The sequence below is a fragment of the Schistocerca piceifrons genome, chromosome 2 (genome assembly GCF_021461385.2).
Source record: "Schistocerca piceifrons isolate TAMUIC-IGC-003096 chromosome 2, iqSchPice1.1, whole genome shotgun sequence".
Lineage (NCBI taxonomy): Eukaryota > Metazoa > Arthropoda > Insecta > Orthoptera > Acrididae > Schistocerca > Schistocerca piceifrons.
This window is the reverse complement of record NC_060139.1, coordinates 949,640,782-949,660,017: the sequence shown is the minus strand read 5'-3', so window position 1 is coordinate 949,660,017 and position 19,236 is coordinate 949,640,782.

The following is a 19,236-nucleotide window of genomic DNA, read 5'->3' as shown; positions in this document are numbered from 1 at the left end:
ATCCGGAAGTCAAGAAACACGGCATCTACCTGGGAACCCGTGTCTATGGCCCTCTGAGTCTCGTGATCGAAGGCGCAAGCTGGGTTTCACACGATCGTCTTTTTCGAAACCCATGCTGATTTCTACAGAATAGATTTCTACTCTCCAGAACAGTCAGTGTACTCGAACATAGTATGTGTTCTAAAATTCTACAACTGATAGACGTTACAGATATAGGTCTATAGTTCTGCTCATATGGTCGACGTCCTTTCTTGTAAACGGGGATGACCTGTGCCCTTTTCCAATCTTTTGGAACGCTACGGTCTTCTAGAGACTTACGGTACACCGCTGCAAGAAAGGGGGCAAGTTCCTTCGCGTACTCTGTGTAAAAAAGAACTGGTATCCCATCAGGTCCAGCGATCTTCCCTCTTTTGAGTGTTTTTAATTGGTAGTCCCGTCGCCACGCCGCATGTATTCAAACTTATAGGCCCACGATGCATCCGTGTTTTAAGTCATACGCAGGTACTAATGTAATAGAGATTTTCCGTAGTTTAGTCGATTATTATTGTTATTGTTATTAAGTTTCATATTAGTTGGACTGTTTTTTCTGTGGTTGGTGAAATGCTATTATAAGACTTCTGAAGGATGTCAACCACTTTCACCAGCATAACTCGACTGAGGAAGGATGTAGCAGATGGCTTGACCTTTCAGAAAACTGAAAGAGCGATTCTTTCGTGAGTAAAGGCCAGATTTTAGTCGATAACCATCTTCAGACAGAGATTCCTAAACAACTGTAAGCCATAAGGCACATTACACAAAACCTATACCTGTTCTAATTTGATGGGTTTTCGAATCCTGAGGTATCAAATATAACCTTTAGATACCCTGTAAGTTTTCTGTTCGATGGCCGCATATAGCAGACGAATTATCTCACTTTAAATTCGACGTTTTCTACTACTTGAACCGTTTAAGTCAAGAATTCCTTAGGAACGGGTGTGTCAAAGTTATAATAAATGGGCTGCATCCATTTTCATAACAAACTCCTCATGACCATAACTTGAGCAATGTTGTGTGGTCCACTGACAATCTGCTCTCCGTGGTCATAACATAAATCGCTGTTTACTTTCATTTCATCAAAGCTAAGATCCAGGTCTTTCCCAAATTATGTTAATAGGTTTGATTGACTTTTCAGAACACTAAGGCCTGGTGTAACTCTAAATTGCGTGAGTCTTCTTTCAGTAGTGGCTCCACTAGAAAGAGGATCTTTCAGTACGTCCCTGACATAAGATGAGCTTTATAAGATAGACAGCATAAAGTCGCAGCCTTTGCAATATCTTCAGACGACTACTTAGTAATACTGAGTTAATTACGAGCATCAAAACCGATTCAGGGATTAGTGAACAGAGGGTTGTCGTAGCGAGATTAAATATTGTAATCCCCAAATCCTCGAAAAATAAACGAAAAATATACCTATTCAAAAAAGCAGATAAAAATTCACTTGACGCCTTCCTGAGAGACAATCTCCACTCATTCCAAATTAATAATAAAAGTGTAGACCAGATGTGGCTTGAATTCGGAGAAATAGTATCGGCAGCAATTGAGAGATTTATACCAAATAAATGAACGAACGACGGAGCTGATCCTCCTTGGTAGACAAAACGGGTCAGAACACTGTTGCAGAAACAACGAAACAAACATGTCAAATTTAAACAGACGCAAAATCATCAAGATTGGCGATGATTTACAGAAGCTCAAAATTTAGCGCGGACTTCAATGCGAGACGCCTATAACAGTTTCCACAACGAAACTTTGTCTCGAAACCTGGCAGAAAATCCAAAAAGATTCTGGTCGTATGTAAAGTATGTTAGCGGCAAAAAACAATCGATGCCTTCTCTGCGATATAGCAATAGAGATATTATCGAAGACAGTGCTGCCAAAGCAGAGTTACTAAACACAGCCTTCCGAAATGCCTTCACAAAAGAAGACGAAGTAAATATTCCAGAATTCGAATCGAGAACAGCTGCCAACATGAGTAACGTAGAAGTAAATATCCGCGGAGTAGTGAAGCAACTCAAATCACTTAATAAAAGCAAGTCTTCTGGTCCAGACTGTATACCAATTAGGTTCCTTTCCGAGTATGCTGATGCCTTAGCTCCATACTTAACAATCATATACAACCGTTCGCTCGATGAAAGATCCGTACCCAAAGACTGGAAAGTTGCACAAGTCACATCAATATTCAAGAAAGGTAGTAGGAGTAGTCCTCTAAATTACAGGCCCATATCGTTAACCTCGATATGCAGGAATATTTTAGAACATATATTGTGTTCGAACATTATGAATTACCTCGAAAGAAACGGTCTATTGACAAACAGTCAACATGGGTTTAGAAAACATCGTTCTTGTGAAAGACAACTAGCTCTTTATTCACATGAAGTGCTGAGTGCTACTGACAAGGGATTTCAAATCGATTCCGTATTTCTGGATTTCAGGAAGGCTTTTGACACTGTACCACACAAGCGGCTCGTAATGAAATTGCGTGCTTATGGAATATCTTCGCAGTTACGTGACTGGATTTGCGATTTCCTGTCAGTCAGGTCACAGTTCGTAGTAACTGACGGAAAGTCATCGAGTAATACAGAAGTGATTTCTGGCGTTTCCCAAGGTAGAGTTATAGGCCCTTTTCTTTTCCTGATCTATATAAATGATTTCGGAGACAATCTCAGCAGCCGTCTTCTGTTGTTTGCAGAGACGCTGTCGTTTATCGACTAATAAAGTCATCAGAAGATCAAAACAAACTCAAAAAAGATTTAGAAAAAATATCTGAATGGTGCGAAAAGTGGCAGTTCACCCTAAATAACGAAAAGTGTGAGGTCATCCACATGAGTGCTGAAAGGAACTTGTTAAACTTCGGTTAAACGATAAATCAGTCTAATCTAAAAGCCGTAAATTCAACTAAATTCCGAGGTATTACAATTACGAACAACTTAAATTGGAAATAACACATTGAAAATGTTGTAGGGAAGGCTAACCAAAGACTGCGTTTTATTGGCAGGACACTTAGAAAATGTAACAGACCTACTAAGGAGACTGCTTACACTACGCTTGTCCGTTCTCTTATAAAATACTGCTGTGCGGTGTGGGACCCTTACCAGGTAGGACTGACGGAGTACATCGAAAAAAGTTCGAAGAAAAGCAGCACGTTTTGTATCATCGCGAAATATGGGAGAGAGTGTCACAGAAATGATACAGTATTTGGGCTGGAAAACATTAAAAGAAAGGCGTTTTTCGTTGCGACAGAATCTTCCCACGAAATTCCAATCACCAACTTTATCCTCCGAATGCGAAAATATTTTGTTGACACCGACCTACATAGGGAGGAACGATCACCACGATAAAATAAGGGAAATCAGAGCTCGTAAGGAAAGATATAGGTGTTCATTCTTTCCCACGCGCTATACGAGATTGGAATAATAGAGAATTGTGTGATGTGCAGAGTTTCCATATAGATATAGATGTAGATTTCGTGCACCGTCTCTCCATAACCACTTGTTGTTCGCAGTCAGAAAAAGAGCCCTGAATCACTTTTTGAAGATGTTTTAATTTCTGTTGGCAAGCGCTACGTCGAGATCTTTTGCGCAAGGTCTTTTATTTCTTTTTTCGTAATTTCTAGTTGTTCGCCTAAGCACGCATTGTCGTATTCACAGGAGTATTTGTTTTCTCGGTTAACGTTTAGCTAGTAGTAAGTTCTTCATTAGTTGGTAACGTAGTTACCTGTAAAATATCTTCTACATCTTTACATTTAGCTTCGTTTTTGCGCCAGAATATTTCTCTCATTATTACGCTTTTTACTACATATAGAATCAGCATTGGAGTATGGTAGATTTACAGCTGGGACAGCATAAGTCTTCAATTTTCATTTCTAGACAATATTCAGCAGCTGATTTTTGATGTGTAATCTGAATCAGTAAAATGTCTTGAGCACACCCGAGCACTTTCAGTTGAAAACGGATCTGCACTTTGAGAAGCATTTATCCATTTTCCTTTCGTCTCGCTGTTTTTACGAAATATATTAAACTTAATTCAAAACTTACGTATTTACGTATCTGCTGTGATTAGTACAACTAACAATCGTTCAGCAAACTATTAGTTTTCACGTAAAAACTTACTTTAAAAATTCCTGAATACACTGATAATTATGGCGTAACTCTGCACTCAGTTGCCAGTCACTAATAAAAACTGCCGTAAACAACCTTGTTTCCACTCCAAAACTTAATTAAATCACAACTGATTATGATGGTGGTGGTTGTTGGGATGTTTAAGGGGGACTAAACAGCTAAGGTCATCAGTCCCCCAACTGATTATGACAACTGTGAGCTACCAAGCGCTAGTTGGCTTCACTCAGACATAAGAGGTGCAGCTTGCTACTGCGCATATACCATGTGATCCCTACCGTGTATGCTGTCATCCGTGATTTCAGGTCTTGAACCACTCTTTACTACAGCTTTTTGATGTTCCGCAATGGAGCCCCCACCCCTACCATTGTCCTCTCCCATTCCGCGCCGTTTGGCAAGATAAGGATCAAGGTATGCCGTGCACATTCGACTAAAAAATTCTTTGTGGAGGAGGGGACTCATAGCTCCAATGAATCCTCCTCCCCTGTGTTGGGCTCACATCTGGGTCACTGGCACCTGTGCGGTCTACGGCTACTTGTGGGATCTCGCAAGGTGTCAGAGAAGGTTGGTTGCTCCAAAGTTAATTAAGGCGGGCTAGCTGTGGATAAAGACGTGGAGCCAGCCGACGCCTCGAGCAGGCGACGCCGGCGGCGACCGCAGGGGGCGGCGGCGCAGCGCCGGAGCAATTACCGAAATGAGGCGGCGGGGTGTGGCGTGGCGTGGCATGACGTGGCGCCGCGGCGCGGCGGGGAGCCGAATTAATTTGGAAGGCTTCACCCGCCGCCAGGGCAGGCGCGACGCACACCTCGACGGTGCGCGCTGCTAACCTCCCTTCATCCGCCACCGCCAGGGATGGCTTTCGCCATGGTTACGAGGTCGCTGGGAGATGATGTACGAGGAGTATCGTAAAGTTCTAATTATCGCCCCGAAATTATATCCTACTAGCTGCCAAACCCGGCTTTGTCCAAGTATCCATTTTGCCAATTTTCTATTAGATCTGAGACCTTATATATACTCTTGCTGCAGACTCCACGACAGTTTGTGTAGGCTGGGAGCAGTTCCGTCGCGTGTCTACAACGCGATTTTGTAAACGTCTGAGGCAATGCCTCTTCATAGTTATTGTTTTGACGGTTTTGTGCTTCGCGGTTCACATGTGTCAAAGACGCTGCCGCAGTTGAAATCTGTCAAAATCGCTGCCAGATGTTAAGGATTTCCTTAAGTTGATTCAATTGTAGTGGTGTCTTAGTAGTAAAGAATGAATGTATCAGAACTTCATGCAGAATGCTGCATCTTTCTACGCATCACGGTGTTTATCACGTCACTTGACCTGTTTGTGGTGCCGTGAAAAAAATTTGTAGGTGTATTTAGCGGCAAATGTGGACACTGTCTGCGAAATTGATTGCTAATAGAGTTAGAAATGCAGAAGTAATAAATTTAAATGTCGTACATTATGTGCAGTTTTCCACTCATCTCAGTAGGTGGTTCTCACCCCAACAGCGATTGTTGCCTTACAGTAAGGGATGTGTGTACCAAGTTTGGTTGAAATCGGTCCAGTTGTTTAGGAGGAGGTGTACAAGTACTTCCTTTCTTCCTTTTGCTGGTGCCTTGTCCCGCGGTTTCGCAAGGTCGGCACAGTTAGGAACGGATTTGGCAAGGTTAGTTAGAAGGGGTGGCCGGATGCCCTTCCTGCCGCCACCCCATACCCCCCAGGATGGAATTAGTGTGCCCCAGCTGTCTGCATCTAGTGTAATCCATGGAATAGTGCGAACATGTTCAGATGTCTGCGAGTCGTGTAACTGAGGCGGAACGTGGGGACCAGCCCGGTATTCACCTAGTGGGATGTGGAAAACCGCCTAAAAACCACATCTAGGCTGGCCAACACATCGGCCGCCGTCGGTAATCCGCCGGGCGGATCCGATCCGGGGCCGGCGCGCCTACCCGAGTCCAGGAAGCAGCGCATTAGCGCTCTTGGCTAACCAGGCGGGTCAGGAGGTGTACACGTACACATATACCATTTTTATAATATGTATGGATATTGATGAAATTTTGTCAATTTTATCATTCGTTCCACAGCGCAAGATGTTGAGTATTTCAGCTAATTGTGTCGTATACCTTTTTTTTTTTTTTTTTTTTTTTTTTAATTGAATGTTAGAAGTGATTGTGGTGTAAGATGGAGAAAACTGAGGATCTTAGTGTGAAAACTTTTCCTGCATTCCAATGGGTAAAGAGTGCCCGCGAAATCCACGATGAGATGTCAGCCGTTTGTGGAAGTATTTTCCCATCTTTTGACAGTATTGTTTAGTGGATTACGAGTTTCCAAACTTACCAAATATCCCTAAAAGACGGGCCAAATGCAAAATTCAGCTCGCAAGGTATTGCTTTCAGTTTTATGGACTGTATAGGAGTCATTCTGCTAGATTACCTTGCCAAGGATCAAACCATCACTGGTAGCTTCTACAGCAATCTTCTGGACAAGTCGTGCTAAGCTCGGTTTAAGGAAGGCGATGGTATGCTCTCCAGAGGCGTTCGTCTTCTGTCTGACAGTGCACCGTGGCATTCATATCAAGGTGCAGTTGGCAAAAGGGAAGCATGAGGCTTTGAAATCTTGAAGCATTCATCTTATTCTCATAATGTTACAGCAGATGACTTCTCGTTTTCCAATCCGTTATATAGCCGCGGATTTGACCAACACAGATGACGTCGCCAATGAAGTGGGGAAGTGTTTTAAGACTAAATGGTTCAAATGACTGTGAACACTATGGGACAACATCTGGGATCATCAGTCCCCTAGAACCTAGAATTACTTAAACCTAAATAACCTAGGGACACACTCATCCATGCCTGAGGCAGGATTCGAACCTGCGCCGGTAGCAGTCGCGTGGTTCTGGGCTGAAGCGCCTAGAACCGCTCGGCCACATCGGCCGGCTAAGACTAAACTGCAGATTTCTACACACATGGTATTTGTAAAGTAAAGAAAAGCTGCGAAAATGTTTGAGACTGGACAGTGACTACATGGAAAAGAATCAACAACAATAAATTGACACGGAAGTCTCTGTCTTACTTTTTTTCAGTCGTGATAATTAGAACTTCACGATACTGCCTCATACTGTTACGAACAGCCGGCCACGGTGGTCTCGCGGTTCTAGGCGCGCAGTCAGGAACCGCGCGGCTGCTACGGTCGCAGGTTCGAATCCTGCCTCGGGCATGGGTGTGTGTGATGTCCTTAGGTTAGTTAGGTTTAAGTAGTTCTAAGTTTCTAGGTGACTGATGACCACAGCTGTTAAGTCCCATAGTGCTCAGAGCCATTTGAACCATTTTTTGTTGTGAACACTGGGGATGACGCTGAGCCCATTGCGCATGAGCGATGTACTTTTAATTTATAATCATATATTCCGGTACATTTATGTTATATAAAGGGTAAGCATAAAGTCTTTCCCTGATTATAAAAAATTTGTTCCTTGGAAACTATGCTAGATACAGCTATGCGGTTCCTTCTGACTGCGACTTTATTCACAATTGTTTTTATTTATACACTTCCCTATGTGATCCGTTTGATTCCCATAGTACCTCTCGGCGTCATTCAGTTTCTCTCTACGTCTTTGCCAACGTCTCTTCCGTCACCGCCTCCGCAGCATCTTCTATTTGTGTTGTAAGAATCTGCGCCGCCGGAAATGGTGAACTACAGATTTTGTCCTTAACGTAAAGCTACAAAAAAGTCAAGAGGAGTTGTGGCTGGTGAATCTTGGAGCGTCTCTACCATTCTGTCCGATAAATCTTCATCGAAGAACTGCTGAACAAATAACCCCTCAGTGTGGCAGTATACCATCTATACGTACACAACCCCTTGTTTAAATTCCTGTAACTGAAGTGCATGTAAAGTTCTAACATGTGCAGGGAAACTGCTACTGTAATGGTAGGCTCGGTGAAAGAGGACGGCCCAGCAGTAGTTGTGTTGAGCATTAAGTGACACCATTCATTCTCTTTCAGGAAGTTCATTACCTGCACTACTATGATCTGTGAGTTCTTCGATCCTCAGATCCAGACAAAGCCTGTTTACTTCGTCTGTTGATACTTAAAAAAAGGTATCATTACCGGATCTCGATATAGCAACAAAAATATCGACATATCGTTAATCGGTAGAAAAAATACACTCGTAGATGTACCTGCCTACAAAAATATCGGAAGCACATTGTAAATATGCTGCTGGTTTTAGAACCGTATTTTAAGTATTGATTTATTATTCAACATTCTGTAAACCAACAGGCTAGCATCCTGCCTATCCCCCTTAGAGCAAGAACTGAAAGGAAAGTGATGTACATTGTCGTTTGCCGATGCTCACTTTGCGAACAATATTAACTGCATGTAAGTGGCACAATAAAACGTGTCAGACTTGTCCATCGTTCGGTTTCGTCACACATCGGATTTGTCTTGAACACTTCATGTCGACTTCCCTGTTTTTTATTTCTGCAAAGGCCAGCGAACTAGCAGTTGTAGTGTCAAAATGTTTGGTGAAGCTAAACGTTGCAGTTTTTATTGGTAGCACCGAGCGCCGATTACGTCAGCATTTCGCATCACACGTCTCTGAAAGCCTGTTAAATGAAATATTGCGCTCAGAACCTTATGGTTATATCAACTTTCTGCGAATGGTCAGTGAAACTTTTAATTACTCTTTTAGAGTTACTTCGCCCTCACAGTGAAAAAGAAGACGCAACCGTGCGAAAATTTATTTCTTTCTGCTTCGTCCTGTAATGACAGTTGATTGAAATACCACCTCCTGGGAGCATGGATCCTATATCGTCAATGGAAGGAACGGAAAAATTTGAGTTATTTTATTTTATTGCACTCCTGCTTGGATGTTGTGCGTAGAATACTGATTTTATTCTTAATCTTTTCCTGCGTTAGTGTATGGCTAGACAAGATGATATACCGCAACTATTCTGGGAAATGCCAGTGCTGTTTCGTTTTTGTCCTTGATCGTAGTTTCCATAGTTGCGCAAGCTCAAGATGCAGTGAGATTAATGGTAATAAAGCTAATTTTCACTAAAAACGTGCGGCGACATATCAACTCAGACAACGTCTGCCATCTTGTCAAATATTCTGTCAGTCAAAATTTCTGAAAAAGACGCCAAACACGCTCTTTGACAAACACGTAAAATAGCACCGGAAACGGTCAAATGTTTGACAAACATAGTGAAATCTGACAAAATGGTCGTGCAGGGTGACCTTTAAGAATGTTGTCTATGTGACCGAATCCGCAGCACCCCAATGACTTCAAACAGCGCTTCGAGGCAGCCTGTCACTACACGACAACAGCAATTACAGTATGTACCACTCCCTAACTAAAATTTATAAAAACTTGCTTTAAACTGATTTGTATACAAGAAGGTTTAAATGCATCAGTTGCGTCACGAACAGAAATACTGATACACAAAAAAATTGTATCTCGTTGCTGTAACACACTTGAAAACAACTAAATATACCATATTCAATAACTCTGCTAAAAGAGTAATGTTTCTTACGTTTACGAGTCCAAATACACTCCTGGAAATGGAAAAAAGAACACATTGACACCGGTGTGTCAGACCCACCATACTTGCTCCGGACACTGCGAGAGGGCTGTACAAGCAATGATCACACGCACGGCACAGCGGACACACCAGGAACCGCGGTATTGGCCGTCGAATGGCGCTAGCTGCGCAGCATTTGTGCACCGCCGCCGTCAGTGTCAGCCAGTTTGCCGTGGCATACGGAGCTCCATCGCAGTCTTTAACACTGGTAGCATGCCGCGACAGCGTGGACGTGAACCTTATGTGCTGTTGACGGACTTTGAGCGAGGGCGTATAGTGGGCATGCGGGAGGCCGGGTGGACGTACCGCCGAATTGCTCAACACGTGGGGCGTGAGATCTCCACAGTACATCGATGTTGTCGCCAGTGGTCGGCGGAAGGTGCACGTGCCCGTCGACCTGGGACCGGACCGCAGCGACGCACGGGTGCCCGCCAAGACCGTAGGATCCTACGCAGTGCCGTAGGGGACCGCACCGCCACTTCCCAGCAAATTAGGGACACTGTTGCTCCTGGGGTATCGGCGAGGACCATTCGCAACCGTCTCCATGAAGCTGGGTTACGGTCCCGCACACTGTTAGGTCGTCTTCCGCTCACGCCCCAACATCGTGCAGCCCGCCTCCAGTGGTGTCGCGACAGGCGTGAACGGAGGGACGAATGAAGACGTGTCGTCTTCAGCGATGAGAGTCGCTTCTGCCTTGGTGCCAATGATGGTCGTATGCGTGTTTGGCGCCATGCAGGTGAGCGCCACAATCAGGACTGCATACGACCGAGGCACACAGGGTCAACACCCGGCATCATGGTGTGGGGAGCGATCTCCTACACTGGCCGTACACCACTGGTGATCGTCGAGGGGACACTGAATAGTGCACGGTACATCCAAACCGTCATCGAACCCATCGTTCTACCATTCCTAGACCGGCAAGGGAACTTGCTGTTCCAACAGGACAATGCACGTCCGCATGTATCCCGTGCCACCCAACGTGCTCTAGAAGGTGTAAGTCAACTACCCTGGCCAGCAAGATCTCCGGATCTGTCCCCCATTGAGCATGTTTGGGACTGGATGAAGCGTCGTCTCACGCGGTCTGCACGTCCAGCACGAACGCTGGTCCAACTGAGGCGCCAGGTGGAAATGGCATGGCAAGCCGTTCCACAGGACTACATCCAGCATCCCTACGATCGTCTCCATGGGAGAATAGCAGCCTGCATTGCTGCGAAAGGTGGATATACACTGTACTAGTGCCGACATTGTGCATGCTCTGTTGCCTGTGTCTATGTGCCTGTGGTTCTGTCAGTGTGATCATGTGATGTATCTGACCCCAGGAATGTGTCAATAAAGTTTCCCCTTCCTGGGACAATGAATTCACGGTGTTCTTATTTCAATTTCCAGGAGTGTATATTCGCCTTCACACTCTGTCTGAAACACCCTGGTTAATCTCGCATTAGACATGAGACTTGAAGCATTATGATTGGAGTGCAAATATGTTCCAGCAGGTGCAGCAGGTATAGGAATGTCACTATAAATCATTTGAGTACTCAATGTCAATTTTTTCATACAAAACAAAGTTACTCAGGTACGTAGCTGTATACATTTGTTGTGTGCCGCTGAAAATGGACATGTGGGCCGTTATCAGACGAGCATAACTTTAAAAAAAGTCGGCTGTTGGTCACGAAAAATGAAGTTACAAAGTACCACAGGCGCTCATCCTACAACAACCCCTCCCCCCCTTCCCAACCACCCTCAAATTTTCCGTTCTTAATCGTAAAGCCTTGCGAAGCACACGTGCTGGTTTCGGTCCTGGAGTGAGAAACGCAGAGGAGCTCCTGCGCTGGACTCTCTAGTTTATCCACGCTGCGCTGCCCTCCGTTTCCTCCTTGTAATGAAATTTTTAACGCAGCGGCCGCGGCTGTAGCCGCATTACATACTGGCACCGCGCTCTCCTCTTTTGCTCTTGCTGCAGAATTCAGTGAAAATAGAAATTTGGTTTGCTGATGCGCCACCCCTTACCGAGGTGGAAAAGGTCCACTTGAAATTTTTTTGCTAGCAGACTCTCTGCAGTAAATATGCAAACGATCCTTTCGCTCGCCGCAAATTCCTCTGAAGAGTATAATTCTAGCGTATAATTTTATTTATACAGTATTCTTGTCGTCGCCGAAACGAAACCGAAAGTTCTCTAGAAAGTACTCAGTACAAAACTGTTGCCTAGGCAACCCAAAAAAATATAGGGAAAATTATAATATGGCGACTATTTGTGACTTTTTCTGGGTCTTCAATCTTCTGATTGGTTTAATGCGGCCCGCCACGAATGCCTCTCCTGTGCCAACCTCTTCATCTGGGAGTAGTAACTTGCACCGTACGAACCCAGTTGTTGATGCATGTTTTCCTGTCTCTGTCTTCCTCTACAGGTTTTATCCTCTACAGCCTTTTGTAGTACTGTGTAAGTTATTACATGATGTCTTAACAGATGTCCTACAATCCTGTCCGTTCTTCTTGTCAGCGTTTTCATATATTCCTGTCCTCGCCGGTTCTGCGGAGAACCTCCTCATTCCTTACCGTATCAGTCCACCAAATTTTCAACATCCTTCTGTAGCACCGTATCTCAGATGCTTCGATTCTCTTCTGTTCCGTTTTTCCCACAATCCATGTTTCACTACCATAGGATGCTGGGCTCCAACCATCTGCACGAACAGTTCGACGACGTTTGCAGCAGCATAGAATATTAGCTCGGAGACCATGGCTGCGGTTACCCTTGACGCTGCATCACAGACAGGAGCGCCTGCGATGGTGTACTCAACGAAGAACCTGGGTGCACGAATGGCAAAGCGTCATTTTTTCGGATGAATCCAGGTTCTGTTTACAGCATCATGATGGTCGCATCCGTGTTTGGCGACATCGCGGTGAACGCACATTGGAAGCGTGTATTCGTCATCGCCATACTGGCGTATCACCCGGCGTGATGGTATGTGGTGCCATTGGTTACACATCTCGGTCACCTCTTGTTCGCATTGACGGCACTTTGAACAGTGGACGTTACATTTCAGATGTGTTACTACCCGTGGCTCTACCCTTCATTCGATCCCTGCGAAACCCTACATATCAGCAGGATAATGCACGACCGCATGTTGCAGGTCCTGTACGGTCCTTTCTGGACACAGAAAATGGTCGACTGCAGCCCTGGTCAGCACATTCTCCAGATCTCTAATGAATTGAAAACGTCTGGTCAATGGTGGCCGAGCAACTGGCTCGTCACAATACGTCAGTCACTACTCCTGATGAATTGTGGTATCGTGTTGAATCTGCATGGGCAGCCGTACCTGTACACGCCATCCAAGCTCTGTTTGACTCAATGTCCAGGCGTATCAAGGCCGTTATTACAGCCAGAGGTGGTTGTCCTGGGTACTGATTTCTCAGGATCTATGCACCGAAATTGCGTGAAAATGTAATCACATGTCAGTTCTAGTATAATATATTTGTCCAATGAATACCCGTTTATCATCTGCATTTCTTCTCTGTGTAGCAATTTTAATGGTCAGTCGTGTAGTAAAGGCCCAGCCTGAAATGAGAGGATGTAATATGCTGCAAGGGAACGTCCCAATGAGGTATCGCCAGCAAAACTGCTCACACATCGGCGCAGCAGCGTCTATCACGCTGAACTGAGAGCGGCTGCTTGACTGATCTTTTAACGTCGGAACAGTGACTGCTTTATGGCTTCGCCGTTCGAATTTGTCCATAGAGCGGCTCTTCCACGAAGTGGCGCAGGTTACCAACTCGAAAGGTAGTGATCTGAACAAAGAACTCTCATTGTTGCCTTGCACAAACCAAGATCAAGCAGCTCCCACGTTCAGCAAGACCCGGCCAGGCAGTGCCGAAAGCAGAGGACACGCCTTTGTGTGCTGCATCGCCGCCGCCAAGATATCACTAAACCTGGTATCCCCACAGCTAATGGCCACAATTGGTGCTCTTTTTATCGCACCTAGACTTTAGAAGCAGCCTTCCTGCATTTATTTGCACCACTTAATGGAACGAAAGTATTGTCAGTTTAGTGAGGTCAGTAGCCGCTCTGGGAATTTAGAATTTTACGATTAATCGTCCGACTACCTTCAAGGAAAAGTCAGTTTAATCAATTGTTACACATGAACTTAATCGTTATACGCTAGCCGTTCAATCTCCCAACTTCTTCTTCTTGAGTTACGGCCTCTGTTGGAACACGGGTAGCCCCTTCGTGGACTGCATTTTCCTCTTCTTCTCCCAGAACCTCTTCATTCTTTCTCTTCCTTTCTCCCGCTCTTCTTCCGAGATCTTCAGTTTCCGTTTCTCCTGTCGGCTCCACTGGTGAAACTCTAATCTTTTCCTGTATTCTTCTCTGTCATTGATCTCCGGCATATTGGTCGGTGTATTTTTGTTCCTCCAATTTTCCTTTCCGTCGACCTTGATCCCTAATTCCAACCGGTCCTTCCGAAGTTCAACAACCCACTTGATTCCTGTCTTTCCCCTTGTCCTCCCTGTTGTTTCCTACACCCTCTTCGTCATTCTGTCCATACTCATCATAACTGCATGTCCAGCAAACCTTGCCCTTTTGAGTCTGATTTCCCCAGATAGTGTTCTCGTGTTCCGGTACAATTCTTCCCTAGGTCTTCGCATCCACCTCTCTCCACCTCTTTTGGGACCTGGTATTTTTCTCAGTATTTTTCTCAGTATTTTTCTCTCTTCTTTCTCTAGTTGCTCTGCCCCATTTCTTCCTAGTGTCATCGTCTCAGCAGTATATAATACTGCATTCCTCACCGTTGCCTTGTAGTGGCTTATCTTTGCCTCTGTGGATATATTCTTTTTATTGTATACCTCTCTCGTCAAGCAGAAGACTGACCTCATCTTCTTTATCCTCTCTGTTATTCCCTCCTTGCTCCTGTTCCTTCCTGTTATAAATTCTCCCAGGTATTTAAATTTGTCCACAATTTGCACAGTGCCTTCCGGTGTTTCCCAGTCTGCAGTGGTATTTTGTGTCTTCGTCTTGTTATAGGTGATCCTCAGTCCCAACTTTCTGGCTACCTTACTTCAGCTGTCGAGGTGTGTCTTTGCGTCTTCTTCCGTCTCACTTACTATTGCTATGTCGTCTGCAAAGGCTAGGCAGTCCACTTGACTTATTCGTTATACGCTAGCCGTTCAATCTTCCAACTGGTAATATTCTATTAATTTGTATGTTTACGTTATGTCTTTTTAAATAGAGGAGGGCACTGAAACCTCCTCTTTCCTCTGGAAACGAAGGCCTGCAACCTCTTTCGTAGTGCAGTCAGGCACCTGAGTTTCGCCAGGAGAGATATTTGACGGCTGTGACTGATCATAATGGCTAATCGCCTACGCGGTGCCCAGATAAACTAAAGTCGTATGGCATGAAGGCCTGGGAGACCCCGAACGGCAGGCTCAGCCGCCTAATTGGAAAGGTTTTTCGTATCTTCTGCATCCGCAGGCACCATCCCTACGCAAAGTATGAGCTGTGTATGTAAGTGTATATGACTATGGTGGGGGTGTGTGTAGTGTAATGTCATGTTTGTGTTGGATATGATGAGAGAACGGAAAGGGCGAAACCCGGTGATGGCTCTCAAATACCTCCAAGGAGGAGGCCGAACTTAACGTCTCCAGCCGACGGACGGATGTCGCAGGTCTGCACTTCATGAGACACTGCAGAGAGATTTGGAATTTAATCCAGGACATTGACCCAAAGTCTGGTGATAAGGGACTTTACAGCACCACTGCTGTCAGCTGCAGCGGGACATTAAGTGGAATCAGCACTGACGAGCGAAAATGTGTACCGGACCGAGATTCGAACCCGGGGTCTCCTGCTTATTAGACAGGTGTGGTAGCCACTCCGCGATCCGGGACACAGCGTTATTGCAACTGTACCGACTACCTCGGGACGCGTCACGGCCGATTCACACTCGCACCGAGCATCACCTATCCGCAGTCCCTGTCCATTATACTCCCGTCCGCTATTCGGCCGTAAGGCGTACCGGGATGGTCCGTGCAGTTGCAATAACGCTGTGTCCTGGATGGCGCAGTGGTTACCGCACCAAGCGGTAGATTCCTTGTTCGAATCCCGGTCCGGTACGCAATTTCGCTCGTCGCCGCTGATTCCGCTTAATGTCCCGCTGCATCTGACAACAGCGATCCCTCTTCCATTTATATAGTGTTTCATAGCTGCGGGGTCTGCGTTACGCCTGCTCTTTCAAAAGAAGAAACACCACACATTCATAAAAATAAATAAAAAGAGGGAAAATTGTCAACAGCAGGCAGCGTACCGGGGTGGTCACCCATCTTAGTACGGGCCACGTCCGACGGTGTTAAGCTTCGGTCGTCTCACGGCAACCGGCGCATCCACTTCGCACGGCCTTGGAGTCTGCTCTGATGATATCGATTGATTTTCGCCACTTACATACATTACGCTATATTTATATCTGCTGAGGATCAGCTACCATTCTTCGTTTCCAGCACTGCTCAATTTCACATCTTCCTGCATTTTGAAACAACTTCCCAATTGGCTACTTTCTCAGGAAGCTAAAAACATAGGCGATTACCTCGTTCACAAATACACTATGTGAGCAAAAGTATCCGGACACCCCCAAAACGTACGTTTTTCATATTAGGTGCATTGTGATGCCACCTACTGCCAGGTGCTCCATATCAGCGACCTCAGTAGTCATTAGACATCATGAGAGAGCAGAATGGGGCGCTCTGCGGAACTCACAGACTTCGAACGTGGTCGGATGATTGGGTGTCACTTGTGTCATACGTCTGTACGCGAGATTTCCACACTCCTAAGTATCCCCAGGTCCACTGTTTCCGATGTGATAGTGAAGTGGAAACGTGAAGGGACACATACAGCACAAAAGCGTACAGGCCGACCTCGTCTGTTGACTCACAGAGACCGACGTCAGTTGAAGAGGGGCGTAGTGTGTAATCCACTGCAGGTACTATGGCAGTTAGGCGAGAGGTGAGAAAACTTAGATTTCATGGTGGAGCTGCTGCTCACAAGCCACACCTTACGCCGGTAAATGCCAAACGACGTCTCACTTGGTGTAAGGAGCGTAACCATTGGACGATTTAACAGTGGAAAGACGTTGTGTGGAGTGATGAATCACAGTACAGAATGTGGCGATCCGATGGCAGGATGTGGGTTGGTGAATGCCCGCTGAACAACATCTGCCAGCGCGTGTAGTGCCAACAGTAAATTTCTGAACCGGTGGTGTTATGGTGAGGTCGTGTTTGTCATGGAGGGGGCTTGCACCCCTTGCTGTTTTGCTTGACACTTTCACAGCACAGGCCTGCGTGTGTTTTAAGCACCTTCTTGCTTCCAACTGTTGAAGAGCAATTCGGGGATAGCGATTGCATCTTTCTACACGATCGAGCACCTGTTCGTAATGCACGTCCTGTGGCGGAGAGTTATACTACAATAACACCCCTGTAATAGACTGGCCTGCACAGAGTCCTGACCTGAATCCTGTAGAACACCTTTGTGATTTTTTTGAAAGCCAACTTCCTGCCAGACCTTACCGACCGACATCGACACCTCTCCTCAGTGCAGCCCTCCGTGAAGGATGGGCTGCCATTCGCCAAGAAACCTTCCAGCACCTGATTGAAAGTATGCCTGAAAGAGTGGAAGCTGTTACCAAGGCTAAGGGTAGGCCAAGACCATATTGGAATCCAGCATTACCGATGGTTGGCGCCAGGAACTTGCAAGTCATTTTCAGCCAGGTGTCCGGATAATTTTGATCACGTAGTATATCACACAACTTTTATCAGTACTTTCATTATGCTACAAGTAACAACAGTGCGGAAAAGTTCTTCTCTCGATGATTTGTATTGTCAGTCGTTTGTTAATTTAAAGTTCTAGCCATTTCTAGCGCAAAGTTTTTCATTCGCGGCATTGGTCCTGTTCTCGTCTTTCCGTTTTATCGGCTGCAAATATCTCGAGATAAAGTTACTTGGCTGCCGAATTAAGTGCGTCATAAAGTAAATAGTGACAAGAGCCTCAGAAAAACACATGCATTACGTAATTATATGCTATATTTAGTTCGCGGTGTCTCCGAAATTACTCGTTTATTTGCAAAAATGGAGTATTCTTGAATGAAATCAGTAGTGAGTCGCAAACGTTAGATATATTTGTAACGAGTCGTTATAAGTGTAACTCTTTGTCCAAAAGTTTATTTGTTACGCTAACTTACTATCTGCACTATCCCAGTAAAATGTAGAGTTCGGTAAGTTTCCTTTAATTTACGTCTATGGTCACAAATTTTTTTGTTGACAGATTACCGGTTTCGGTCTGTAATGACCATCATCAGATCTGCAGCAAAACGGGACAAACATAAATACATTCGCAGATTGTCTACAGCTTAAAAACAATAAATAGACCATAATGGAAAGTACTAGTGACATATATGCATTTGTGCGCCTTAGGCATACCTCCATGAACCATGGACTTTGCCGTTGGTGGGGAGACTAGCGTGCCTCAATGATACAGGTAGCCGTACCGTAGGTGCAACCACAACGGAGGGGTATCTGTTGAGAGGTCAGACAAACGTGTGGTTCCTGAATCGGGGCAGCAGCCTTTTCAGTAGTTGCAGGGGCAACAGTCTGGATGATTGACTCATCTGGCCTTGTAACATTAATCAAAACGGCCTTGCTGTTGTGGTACTGCGAACGGCTGAAAGCAAGGGGAAACTACAGCCGTAATTTTTCCCGAGGGGATGCAGCTTTACTGTATGGTTAAATGATGATGGCGTCCTCTTGGGTAAAATATTCCGAAGGTAAAATAGTCCCCCATTCGGATCTCCGGGCGGGGACTACTCAAGAGGACGTCGTTATCAGGAGAAAGAAAACTGGCATTCTACGGATCGGAGCGTGGAATGTCAGATACCTTAATCGGGCAGGTAGGTTAGAAAATTTTAAAAGGGAAATGGATAGATTAAAGTTAGATATCGTGGGAATTAGTGAAGTTCGGTGGCAGGGAGAACAAGACTTCTGGTCAGGAGAATACAGGGTTATAAATACAAAATCAAATAGTGGTAATGCAGGAGTGGGTTTAATAATGAATAAAAAAACAGGAGTGCGGGTAAGCTACTACAAACAGCATAGTGAACGTATTATAGTGGCCAAGATAGACACGAAGCCCATGCCTACTACAGTAGTACAAGTTTATATGCCAACTAGCTCTGCAGATGACAAAGAAATTGATGAAATGTATGATGAGATAAACGAAATTATTCAGGTAGTGAAGGGAGGTGAAAATTTAATAGTCATGGGTGACTGGATTTCGACAGTAGGAAAAGGGAGAGAAGGAAATATAGTAGGTGAATGTGGATTGGGGCTAAGAAATGAAAGAGGAAGCTGTCTGTTAGAATTTTGCACAGAGCATAACTTAATCATATCTAACATTTGGTTCAAGAATCATAAAAGAAGGTTGTATACATGGAAGAATCCTGGAGATCCTAAAAGGTATCAGATAGATTACATAATGGTAAGACAGA